This window comes from Poecilia mexicana, unplaced genomic scaffold, assembly GCF_051168715.1.
Source record: "Poecilia mexicana isolate PSO_F unplaced genomic scaffold, ASM5116871v1 scaffold_3, whole genome shotgun sequence".
Lineage (NCBI taxonomy): Eukaryota > Metazoa > Chordata > Actinopteri > Cyprinodontiformes > Poeciliidae > Poecilia > Poecilia mexicana.
In genome coordinates, this window is record NW_028263372.1 from 34,292,892 (window position 1) to 34,304,428 (window position 11,537).

The 11,537-nt window shown below is 35.3% G+C and overlaps 1 protein-coding gene across 3 annotated transcripts in view; it reads right to left on the reverse strand.

Moving 5' to 3' along the window:
- LOC106924056 (C-myc promoter-binding protein-like) overlaps window positions 1-6,895 on the reverse strand; it is a 65,917-nt gene extending 59,022 nt beyond the window's left edge. For all 3 annotated transcript variants that reach the window (XM_014997556.2, XM_088004471.1, XM_014997550.2), the window contains exon 1: window positions 6,694-6,895. The gene's annotated coding sequence lies outside the window, so the exon portion shown is untranslated. The remainder of the gene's footprint in view (window positions 1-6,693) is intronic.
- Between the last annotated feature and the right edge of the window lie 4,642 nt (window positions 6,896-11,537).

Consider the following 11,537-nt stretch of genomic DNA (forward strand, 5'->3'; position numbering starts at 1 on the left):
CTTACCCTACCCAAAACTCTTCAAGTGGAAGTTAGCTTCACCTGGTTTAAATTCTAAAATAATTGTTAGTTGCAGCCCTAGTAATAGGAGGAGTCAAAGTAAAGCTCCCAAACTTGAAAATACTGCTAAGCATGGTGATGGCAGCATCATTCTGTGCACCTACATTAACAGCTAACGAGTAATTTAGTTATTGATTATTCTGACCAACCTCTTATATTTTTGATCAACAAATTAATCATTAGATAGCAAATGGTTAATAGAAGATTTTTTTTTTTTTTTTGAACCTTGTGAAATTAGAACATATTTAAAGATTTAGATATTTTTTATCTTGACTGCAAAACGTATTTATTTTTTGTACAGTTTGGGCCGAGTGTGTTGTTATTTCAGCAAATGGCCTTTTTTGAGTCTGTACACTCCAGGCAATCATTAATTGATTACTAAATTAGTTGACAATTATTTCAATAATCAATTAATCACAACTAATCTGATTAATCGTTTCAGCCCTGATTAATCATAGTAGTTCAATCATTTTAATTGGACTACTACAATGCAGTAGTCCAATGAAATGTAAATTTGAGTAAATAATACATCTTTTATACCTTTTGAGTTTCCATAATCGATTAATTTGATTAATCATTCCAGCCCTACTGGATGTTTTAACATGACAGTGAATGAGAGAAAAATCAACTGTTATTTCATACTAGTGCATTAAATTGTTTTTTTTTTAAGTACTAAAGTTGTACAGTCTTACCATTAAAAAAATCCCCAAATAGATGTGATGAACATTATGACTATATTTAGCCATCATTTTCAGACCAGAAATTATTTCTGTTTAAATAAGTAGCTGGTTTCTAAACAACAAAATAAAAATAACTGCAAGTTTGAGGACTGAAAACAATTTTTCAATCCTCACTAGACTAGGATGCAAATCACTCCAACTGCTGCTCAATCTCAGCAGTTCTTCTTTGAGATCCAGCTGCATCCAACCCAGTTTCCTCAGCCGAATTTCTCAGTAATTTTAATAACCCTCGTGTTTTGTTTAAAGCTAAAATTATCACCAGCTAGAACAGGCTGATGTTGCTTTCACATGAGAATCGCTTTATGGTGGTGCAGTCGTTTCATAACGAGACAACCTGCTGAGAGAGGAAGGAGCTTTTCACATTAATTCTGAATGTATCAAATGAAAACGAGGAAGTTTGATATGAGAGCGCATCTTCTGTCCTACAAAAACATAAAACCATTGCATGCAATTGAGATTTTTCATAACAGATCCAATTTTAATTAAAAAATTTTTACTTTGTTTTCGAAAAAGAAATTACAAATGACAGAAAATATTTTCAAAAAGTGGATTTTATTTCAATCATTCCTTCTGGGAGTTCTATGACGGAGAATTAGGGCCAGGCTACAAACTTTTTTTGTCTAACTATTAGTATATAGTCATAAAATTACGAGAAAATATTTGTTTTAATGAGAAAGAAGCTTCTAGTTATATAGATCTAAAGTGAGGGGCTCAGTCTGTGTAATTTTTTTTAAATAGACTCAGTTGTTTTCTCAACTGTTTCAAATAATTTGATCCTGATGAGTTCAAATTGGAAGCATTACCTTATCCCTAAAACCGATACTGCAGTACAACTTCACAAGACGCTCAACATTCCTCATTAAATTGTTATTTTCACCTAAAATAAACAAAATATTAAATTCTCACTTCATTCTCCAAATATTACGACTTTATTCTGGCGATATTAACACTTTATTCTAGTATTATTTTGACTTCATTGTAGTTTGTCTTTAGTCTTATATTACTACAACTTTAATATTATGACTTTATTTTCATAATCAAAAATACTGAAATACTTCATCGTAGAGTTGACCGGAATTAAAGTCCGAATAAACAGAAGATGTAAAACACACTTGTCAAACAAGATGGCGGCTCTGGAGGCGATGACATCACTCTGAACTATGGAAACCCAAGGAGAGCATTGGTGGAAATATCCCCATTTTCCAAATATTAAATCTTCAAAAACCAAAAATTTGATTAAACGATTAAATCAATTTTTTTCCCAGCCATAGTGTTAACAATAAACCTAAAGATGCACCAATCCAATGCATCAGATCCAATATTGAAAAGAAATCCATATCAGGTATTGGTGATAATGTGACCAATCTATAAGGGTGGATCTATTCAGCCTGGTTCTATGCTTTGCAGTCTGAGTGATGTCATGCTTTATTATTTATTTTGCATTATATTTAGAATTCCTAATTGCTCTTCCTGAACCATTTGAAAGGTTATTTTACGTTATACCAAGGTAGTCAACCTACTGTTTTTGTCAGTTTCCTTATTATTCATTTACATTGGCTGTTCTACTCCTAATTGCACTGACTGAACAAATTACAGTTGCGCTGTGTTTACATGTTTGACCAAGTTTGGGGAGCTAAGCTAAGTGTGCTGTATGGTGCAGATTTACCAAATGAATTTGTAACTCAGCACATTTATGTCTGTACTTAAAAAACAAAATGTTTAAAGTCAACTCAGCTCTATTTTTCTGTATCGAATTGGACAATACTAAACTTTAGATATTGGTCAAAAAGGTGGATCAGTGCATCCCTAAACAAACCTCCATGTTTTTCTTGGATTCATTTTAAAAAGAAACGGGTTCTTTTGCCCCGTTCTGCAGAATGACAGTGTGTAGAGTCAGCTTGTTTTTCCGTTTTGTTTGTGTTCAGTGAATACTCAGGATGCGGAATAACGTGCCACTGCGCGCCCGAGGAATTAAAACCCATCCCAGCCACCAGAGACGGACAGACAGCTGGTTTTATCAAAGAATGTGGGTCACCTTGAGGCTTCAATCACCTGAGCAGACACAGTCTAGCTGTCTAGCCGGCTCTTTTTGATGTTTCACTCACCGCTGTAAATCCTGCACAACCAGGTCAGGCAGTGACACTGCGCGCCATTTGGCCCTTTTCAGTCAGACAGCATTCCTTCATTTCCAGTATGACCTTTATTTCCTCCCTGGCATTATAAAAGGACAACGCTCTGCCCTCTGGACATTAACAGTTCGACAGAAGGTCAACGACTTGACCAACGTGCAGAAAAACAACACAATCTTCCAATCTCAATGAGATTAAAAGTTGAAAAACAAAAGGTGTGCATGTATAAAGTAAAGGTTACGTCTTTGAGGTGTTAACCCCTTCAGACCTGATGTCCACTGGAATGGACGTCAGGTCCATTTCTGGGTTTAAACAAATACAAAAAAAGGGATTTTGTCATTTCAATGATTCTTGCTAATGACTAACTTCTTATTGACCAATGACCAATAAGGCATTGGTCAGTATGTCTTATAATGACCAGTTACATTTAACTACCAGTCAATCTCACTAGTTACATTTACTCAATTAAATTTACTTGAGTATGTTTTTAGAAAAAAAAATATTTTAGGAGTATTTTTACTACGCTGTACGTTTTACTTTTACTTGAGTACTTTTATTATGAACAAGGTTTCCTCCAGAACACTTGCCAAGTCTGGTGGTTGGGGCACTCGGGCAGTGATTCATCCAGCGGCCCGCCTTACACTGGGGGAAACCTTGTATGAAGTATCTCTGCTCTTACTTGAGTAAAATTTCTGAAATTTTCTTCCCACTGAATGAAGAACAAACATGTTTTGACCAAAAATTCACCAAACACAGAAACACACCTGCAGTTTCTGTTAAAGTTTCATAAGAAAGAAACTGATTTGGATTTTTTTTTTGTTACGTATATGAATTATTGTCATTTTGGTCATAAAAATAGCTAAACTTTCCACATATACATTTACATTTTAATCTGCCTGATAATGTAATTTTATAATATTAAATGATTGATAATTTGATCAGTCACTCAGTACTTCAGTAGAGTTTTTACCAAATACTTTTTTACTCTTACTTGAGTAATTTTTGGAAGGCTACTTTCTACTTTTACTTTAGTAAAAATATGTTGAAGTATCACTACTCTGACTTGAGCTTAATTTTTGGGTACTCTGCCTACCTGTGCCAGTAATATTGGACATTGGCATCAGACAAGCATTGCTCTGAAACTAGAGATGGGGAGGAGTAAGTGTCTATTTTACATTAAAAATTATAAATTTAACTTCATGGTAGCCTGTTAAAATTGCTCTTGTAATTTTAAATATTTCCAGTGATTGTGTTTGAAGTTATTTTGAAACTATTTCCCATTATTAAATTGCAGTTTTTTTGTCAAAGCTGAATGTCCATCCCAGTGGACATCAAGAGTTGGGTATATAAGCCAACATGCAAAGAAAAAAGTATCTGTAAACATTTTATAGCTTATTTGCAGTTCCACAAGTCATTTTTCTTTATTTTTATGTTTTTATCAGCACAAACACTGGCTTTCTTGAACTGCTTGTAAAATAATAATTTATTTTTATTTTAATGCTGAATTGGAGAAAGATTTAGGTTTTTTTGCTTTGTTGATAGAAATCAGGTTTAAATTGAATGGCTGCAGGTTGTTTTCTGACACTAGAGGAGATCTGAAAGGGCTTCCCAGCCTGTGAAACATTGGAAAATAATGTTAGGCAAATGAGCAAGGAAGGAAACCCTCTGCTCTCTCTGAAACTCTACCAGCTGTTTCTGTAACGCCTGATACATCAAACAGATGGGATATTTTCTGCAGCTCCTCTCATCCAGGAGAGTGGGTCTTTTGGAATATAAATACATTTTAAAATTATTTATTTTTCTCCTATCTCACAATCATACAGTGTTTTGACAAAAAACAGTAATACATAAAGTTGGTAGCTGCAAAGTGAGAAACGGTGAAAAAGTCCCAGAGTTCGAATGCTTTGGAAAAACCCCTTGGGTTAGAAAATTAGTATATGTAGTTCATATTTTGCCAAAAGTATTATAGTATTACTTCCTTTTTTAGCCAGTTCTGTTACAGTACATTCTTCCTGTTTTAAACTGTGGCTGGACAAGGGGGATTTCTCTCTTATTCTGCATTATTTTGTACAGATTTGATTATATTATTATCCTCCAATCAAATTTTGAGCAACTTTATCTGGTTATTTTGCATTTTTAGCTTTACATTTTATTTTATTTAGGTTCATGATCTACTTTTTTAGCACTATTTTTAATGTTAGCATTAATTAAATGGGGTTTTGTGTTTTATTTCTATTTATTCAGGTTAAACTACACTTTTTAGTGTTGCACAATTCTACCAAAAGTTATGGGTTTGACTCCAGCTCCCTTAATCGAGCTTAAGTTGCCTGTTTCCTATGTTGTTTGCATGTTTTCTGTTTTCACAGCATTAAATCGATTACCAGATTGTATGATTGATAGATTTTTTTTAAACTTATTTTTAGATTTATTAATGCAACTTGCAACAGATTAAACACAAAAATCTTTAAACTCAATTTATCAATTTAAATTACTGAATAGAACAAGAATTGAGGGTCAAAAAATGGGTACAAAAAGAGATTTAAAGGAACTTGGTGACAAAGGTTTACTTAAGTTTAAGAAATAAATAAATACACTACAAGAGATTAATACACCTTTGTTAATTACATGCTACATTTAGCTAGCCCGAAAAGGGGAGCAGACATATTTTTACTTAACTTGTTCTGCAGTCATCACTGACTGACTTAAGAAATGCAAATAATTATGGATTTAGAGTGAATTAACAGTTTATTGTTTTAAGTTGTGACAGTCATCCACCTTGGGAATCTTGTGAAGGTTTTTGTCATGAGTAATTGGGCAGTGATCAGACAAAAACTAGCTAAAAAGCAGCACCAGATAATGGTGTCAAATCAATACTGATGACAAACACTAGTCAATACCTACATTAATGCTATTGCTAATGCTAAATGTTTTACATTTTTTAATGACTGTCCTTCCACTTTTCCATAACACACTGCTTTGTGTTGGTCTATCAAATCAAATTTTAATAAAGCAAAATAAAGCTTTAGACCCGGAATGTATTTGGCTGTTTGGGGGGCCAGTAGAGGTCAGCCCACCCAAGGCACCATTCATGTCTGAGCCGCCCCTGCTCTACCTTTGCTTCAGTGATGGAGTTGAGTTTCTGTTCTGCAGCGCTAATATGACAAACATCTTCAACTTTCACATGCTTACTATTTACTAAGCTTAACTTGCATAAACTCTACCCTTTTACTGTATCGCTCATTTTAGCCCACACCAGCTGAGAGCTTTAAAAATGCTGTTTCCCACTCACATACCTTGCAGTCTTAGCAACAAATCACTCAACACATGCAATCAGTGCAACTTCTGCACCAGATTACACATTCTCTGATGGGAAAGCTAATGAAAAACATAAAGAGACGTTCAGGTTGTAGAGTGTAGAAAGGGTAATGGAATATTGGGGGTTATTTTTAGCTCTGAACTGAACGCTTAGCGGGTTTAAAACCGGGTGACATCGGGTTTGATATGGGTTTGTCTGCTAAATTTATTGAAATTTAAATTATTTTAATTGATTCAATTCAAACAACCTGTGGATTAACGCTCAGCTCCAGGCTAAACATAAGAAAGGAGGGCTCAGTTATATAATGAGGATAAAATCAGCGGCACAATGAACACGTCTAAACAAACCGACATCGCTAGCATAACGTGCGTTAGTCCTGAGCCGCGGCGGCAGCTGTTCGGTAAATCCCTTCACAGTCTCTCAGTAACGGTTCATCATTCCCTACTTACCCGCTTGTGAAACGTCAAATCGGTTCTCACACGGAACTTCACTCGGTGGTTTACCGGAGCAGCTGCATTTCTGTTGCGGGGTGAAGGTGCGCTGCTCGCGCGGTTGCTTTTATTCTGCTTGCCCTCGGAGTCTTTCCGTTACTCCCGCAGGAAGAGCGGCTGCCTCCTCTGTCAGTCACGGAGCCGAGCCGGCTGAGCGCTCGGCCGCCATCTTGGTTTTGATGGGAGTCCGCCGACACACACACACACGTTCATGTTTACATCACTTCAGAGGACATCCCAGTTACCCACCGGCACAGAGGCGAGTATAATGTGTGAGTGTTTGGGGTCCCTCTTCCCCCAGCTTCTCAGCATTTTACTTTTTAAACCTGCATCCTTCTGATCTACAAATAAACTCTGCTGGGAACTTCTTGTTTTGTTCATTAAGGGGAAAAAATGCAAACAATTATTGATCCATTTTTCTAAAGCACCCACTGATACCCAGTAATCAATGAAGGTGAGCTGGTCAGATCCTGATCCAGCACAGCAACTTCAACCCCAGCACTTCCAATTCAAGGTTCTTTTCCTGATTGATGTCTTTGGTTTCTGCCAAATATATCCCCTGTTCTGGTGTTCCAGTAATTCAGCTTCAAACTCATAAATCCAATTCAACAATATTAGATTTTCTCTCAAAAACATCAATTTAATCTCTTTCTGATTGTACTTTGGGATTTTTTTTTTCAACTTGTAAACCATCCTCTTTTAAAGCTTGTGGAGGAACACAATGTGTTCAGTATTTATAACATAAACATAATGAATTTTGTCAATCTCAAGTAGATTTATTGTTCTCTTAACAATCAGACAGATTTAAAATCTCTGAGGCAACTACTTGATATAATTTTTTTTTTAATTAGTCACCTGGTGATGCATCAGCTGCAGCCTAATGTCAGCTCGGTTACCTGTCCAGCATTGGTGGAGGATCATGTCCAGATTAGCAATGATCTGCACCAGTTGAATGAAAAGTTTTAACTTTAATGCATGTATTTGGACACAGTATCAAGTTATATATCCAAAAGTTTGTTATTGAAGGCATATTTACGACCCTTCCTGAATTATAAAAGGTTTTTATTCTCATATAGAACCCTTCTTCCAGGATCATAATTAGTTACATACATTTCAGTTTGTAAGCAGCAATAAAATGAACTTCAGTGGATTTAAGGAAGCATCTAGACAGTGAATTTGCAGCAATCCTTCCTCCTTAACGTGTGTAGCTACAGTACAGTACACAATCCCTCATACTGAGCATAACAGTGGAAAGGAAAACTCCCTTCTAACAGCAGAACCTTGTATACAACCAACTCATTTTACTTCTTTATTATTCTTTTTTATATATCTTCTTAAATATTTATTTTATCCTTGTTAGTGAACTGAATGTTCTGTAAAATATTTACCTTTATAAATTACAAACCATCCATCAGAGAAATAAAGTACGTAGTATAATATCTTTAGTAAGAAGTCACTTTTGAGCCAAAACATTCATTAGATAAGCAAACCCACATTAACTTAGAAAATAGCTCTAATCTCTATGATTAATATCTACCATTACCTGGGATATATCGTTTCTAAAAAGACATTTTTCACATATTTTAAAAGGAAACTTAAACTAACGTTACATAGAAACTGTTAGAAATGTGTCAGAATAATTCACAAGTCAGCATTTAGTTGTTTGAAACTAAATGCTGTCTAAAAAACAATTTTAGAAAAAAATCTTTTTTTTCTCAAATGGCTAGAAACAAGAGCTGAGCATGAGGCAAAAAGGAAAACTATTTGAAGTCTGTTGCAACTTAAAAATACAATAAAGTCTGGCTCCTTGAAGACAAAGAAGAAGGCAGTTCCAGAGACTCAGAAAACGCCAAGTTTTTTTTTTTATTTCTATTTCTAATCATTATTTATGCAACCCAAATGGAGGCTTTCACAATGCTTTTAGTCCAAACAAGACTCAGAATTGCTGTAATGCTGCAAATGAGGAGAAATTAGATATATTTTATTAGCTGGTGACTCACATTTTTTGTCACCAAAGTAAAGAGATGAAGCCGAGTAATTTATGTCCCCACAAGGCAAAGAATCTCACTGCACACACAAACATTTCCCCCAGCAGGAGGGAGCTCACATAATCTACCTGATGCTGACAATTAAATTACCTAAACTCCTATTTGTTAATGAAACTGACCTAATTCTGGGTTTAATTAATGATGTAAACCCAGATTGTGTAATACTTTCCCTTAAACTTGATTTTCCTCCTATAAAGTGATGAATTGTTTCGTGTCTCATGAGGATAAACAACCCAATCAGTCAAGGGTTTGCAGGATTGTGTCATTTATGTTGAACATTTCAAAGCACAGCCAGAATTTCCATGGCTCCTTTTGGACTAAGTGCATCAGACAGAGCAGATAAATAAAATAGGAGCGGCTAACGAGGGCAGACAGCGCTGAGGAAAACGTCAGACAGTGAGGACAGCTTTTTCTCATGCTCACTTGTCATTCTGCATCAAAGCAAATGAACCCAAATGTTTGGCATAGACCATCATGACAGAAAACAGAAGTTTTTCCATTTTTAATTTTGGAGCCTGTGAAAAAATAACTTGTAAAAATGTCCCACCTGGCGGTCGTGAAGTAAGCAGGACAAACAGCTATAAGGATGTGTAGAGGGATAAAGTTTTGTAGGAATATCTAATAAAAAGATTTTTCACGTTGTGCCAAATGGACAGTCTAAAGGTCGTCACACCCCTAGATGCCTTTCACTTTAAAGGTGACCTAGTATGGTTGCTTGAACATGAGTGATACAAAACATGTTCATCACATATTTTGCACAAAATCCTTCTGAGATAATGAGATTTCAGTCTGATGATTGAGCTGTTTTCATGCATCTCGTCACTTTAAATCTAAACAAGTTGCTGCTGGCCATGCCGCCCAAATCAACGTTTACACTCACACGCAAAAATGGCTCCAAATAAATGTGAAATTATACAACCATACATCTTTGAAAAACAAAAGTGGAGCCTCCTGTGCAACCTACAAGAAAACAGCAAGTGGTTTCTGGATGGTAAGTCAACAACAAAATGCTTGTCTTTTCCAACAGCCATTGTACAGTGCATACAGTTGTAAAACCAGCTGACCACTTAAGCGCTTGGTTTGTTTTTAGAAGCAGTAGAAAGGTTTGAAGTACAAAAATGAGCAAAATGCAAATTTTTCATAATCGGTCCCCTTTAACATTCTTCAATATATTTTATTAACAGAGCAGCACAAATAACCATATAATTGTGAAATTAAATGAAAAAGATTCATGTCCTTATTTATTTTACACAAAAATCTGAAATGTGTGTTTATGCAGCTCCTCTTTATACTTCGTTTAGGGGGGGATTTGCAGCAGGTATATCTGCGAGTCTGTCAGTCATGCTGTATGAACCATGTTCATCCCCACCTTTCCTGTAACAATAAGTTGTTTCTCTGCCAATAGCGCATTTAGCAGTGAGTACATAAGGTTGATTGACTACACTAAGACCCGCCTCCTGGCCCTGATTGGTTGTTTCTGGTTTGCACTGGGAGATGCCAGAGGACCTAAAATTTTTTTCACAAATTATCTGTTTCATACTGTGATGACCTGAGGTGAGCAGAGTACCCAAAATTTTAATAAGAGTAGAAATACTTACTTATTGCTAAGTAAGTAGTTCTGTTTAGTAGATAGAAGTGGATAAATCATTTGTCTCTATCAACATATTTTTACCAACTAAAAAGTGTCCGTCCAAGAAATTACCCAAGTAAGAGTAAAAAAGTATTTGGTAAAAAGTCTACTCAAGAACTGAGTAACTGATAAAAACTATCAATCATTTAATATTTAAAAATTACATCATCAGACAAACCAAAATATAAAGTTAAGTGGAAATTTTGGTATTTTAAGGACTGACATGACAATAATTTATATAAGTAACAAAACATAAAACAAAAATGAACATTTTCCTGATTTCTTATTGATTTTTTTCAATAAAAAAACTTAAGAAACTTTAACAAAAACTGCAGCTATGTTTCTGTGTCTAATAAATTTTAAAACATGTTTTTCTTTCAGTGGGAAGAAAATAGAGAAATTTGACTCAGGTAAGAGTAGAGATACTCCATAGTAAAATTACTCAAGTAGAAGTAAAAAGTACATCGTAATAAAAGTATTCTTAAAGGTAAATTTTTTCAAAAAGGTTACTCAAGTAAATGTAACTAAATAACTAGTTACTATCCAATTCTGGTCACGACATAGTCCAAAAATATTTGTCTTTTAGAAAGCTTTAAATCTGAACAAATCTGCTCTTATTTCACCATAAAACTTTTGGAAGGTGGCCTGATTGTTGAAGATGTTGGAAACTTTCCTCCCATCCTGTTCTCCACCACAGCATCTTGGGAGTGACTCACTGCTCAAGGCTGTTCAAATTAATAAATGAAAAACTAACAACGCCTTCCAAATGGCCTTCAAGCCCCATCCTGATCGATGCTAAATAAAGTTATTGTGACTATTTATGAGATGGTTGGCATGCAGCAGCTGAGTTTTATTTTGTGTTGAAGGGCTGTGTGTGTGATGAAGCTGGCTCAAGCAGCTTGGTGGAGGTGGAGTGTAGGCAAAGTGTTTTCAACACATATGTGCAGAGTCATAAATCTATTACATGTGTGCTATATGTTTTGTTCTCAAAGGTTAGATGTTAGAAAAAACTGAGACTGGATTATCACAGTTTCCACAAGACAAACAATCTGAAATTTTCTGCAAAGGCTGTTTAATTGGAGGGCTGAGCATATTTAGACAAATCTGTTGTGCTGCTGCAGTGA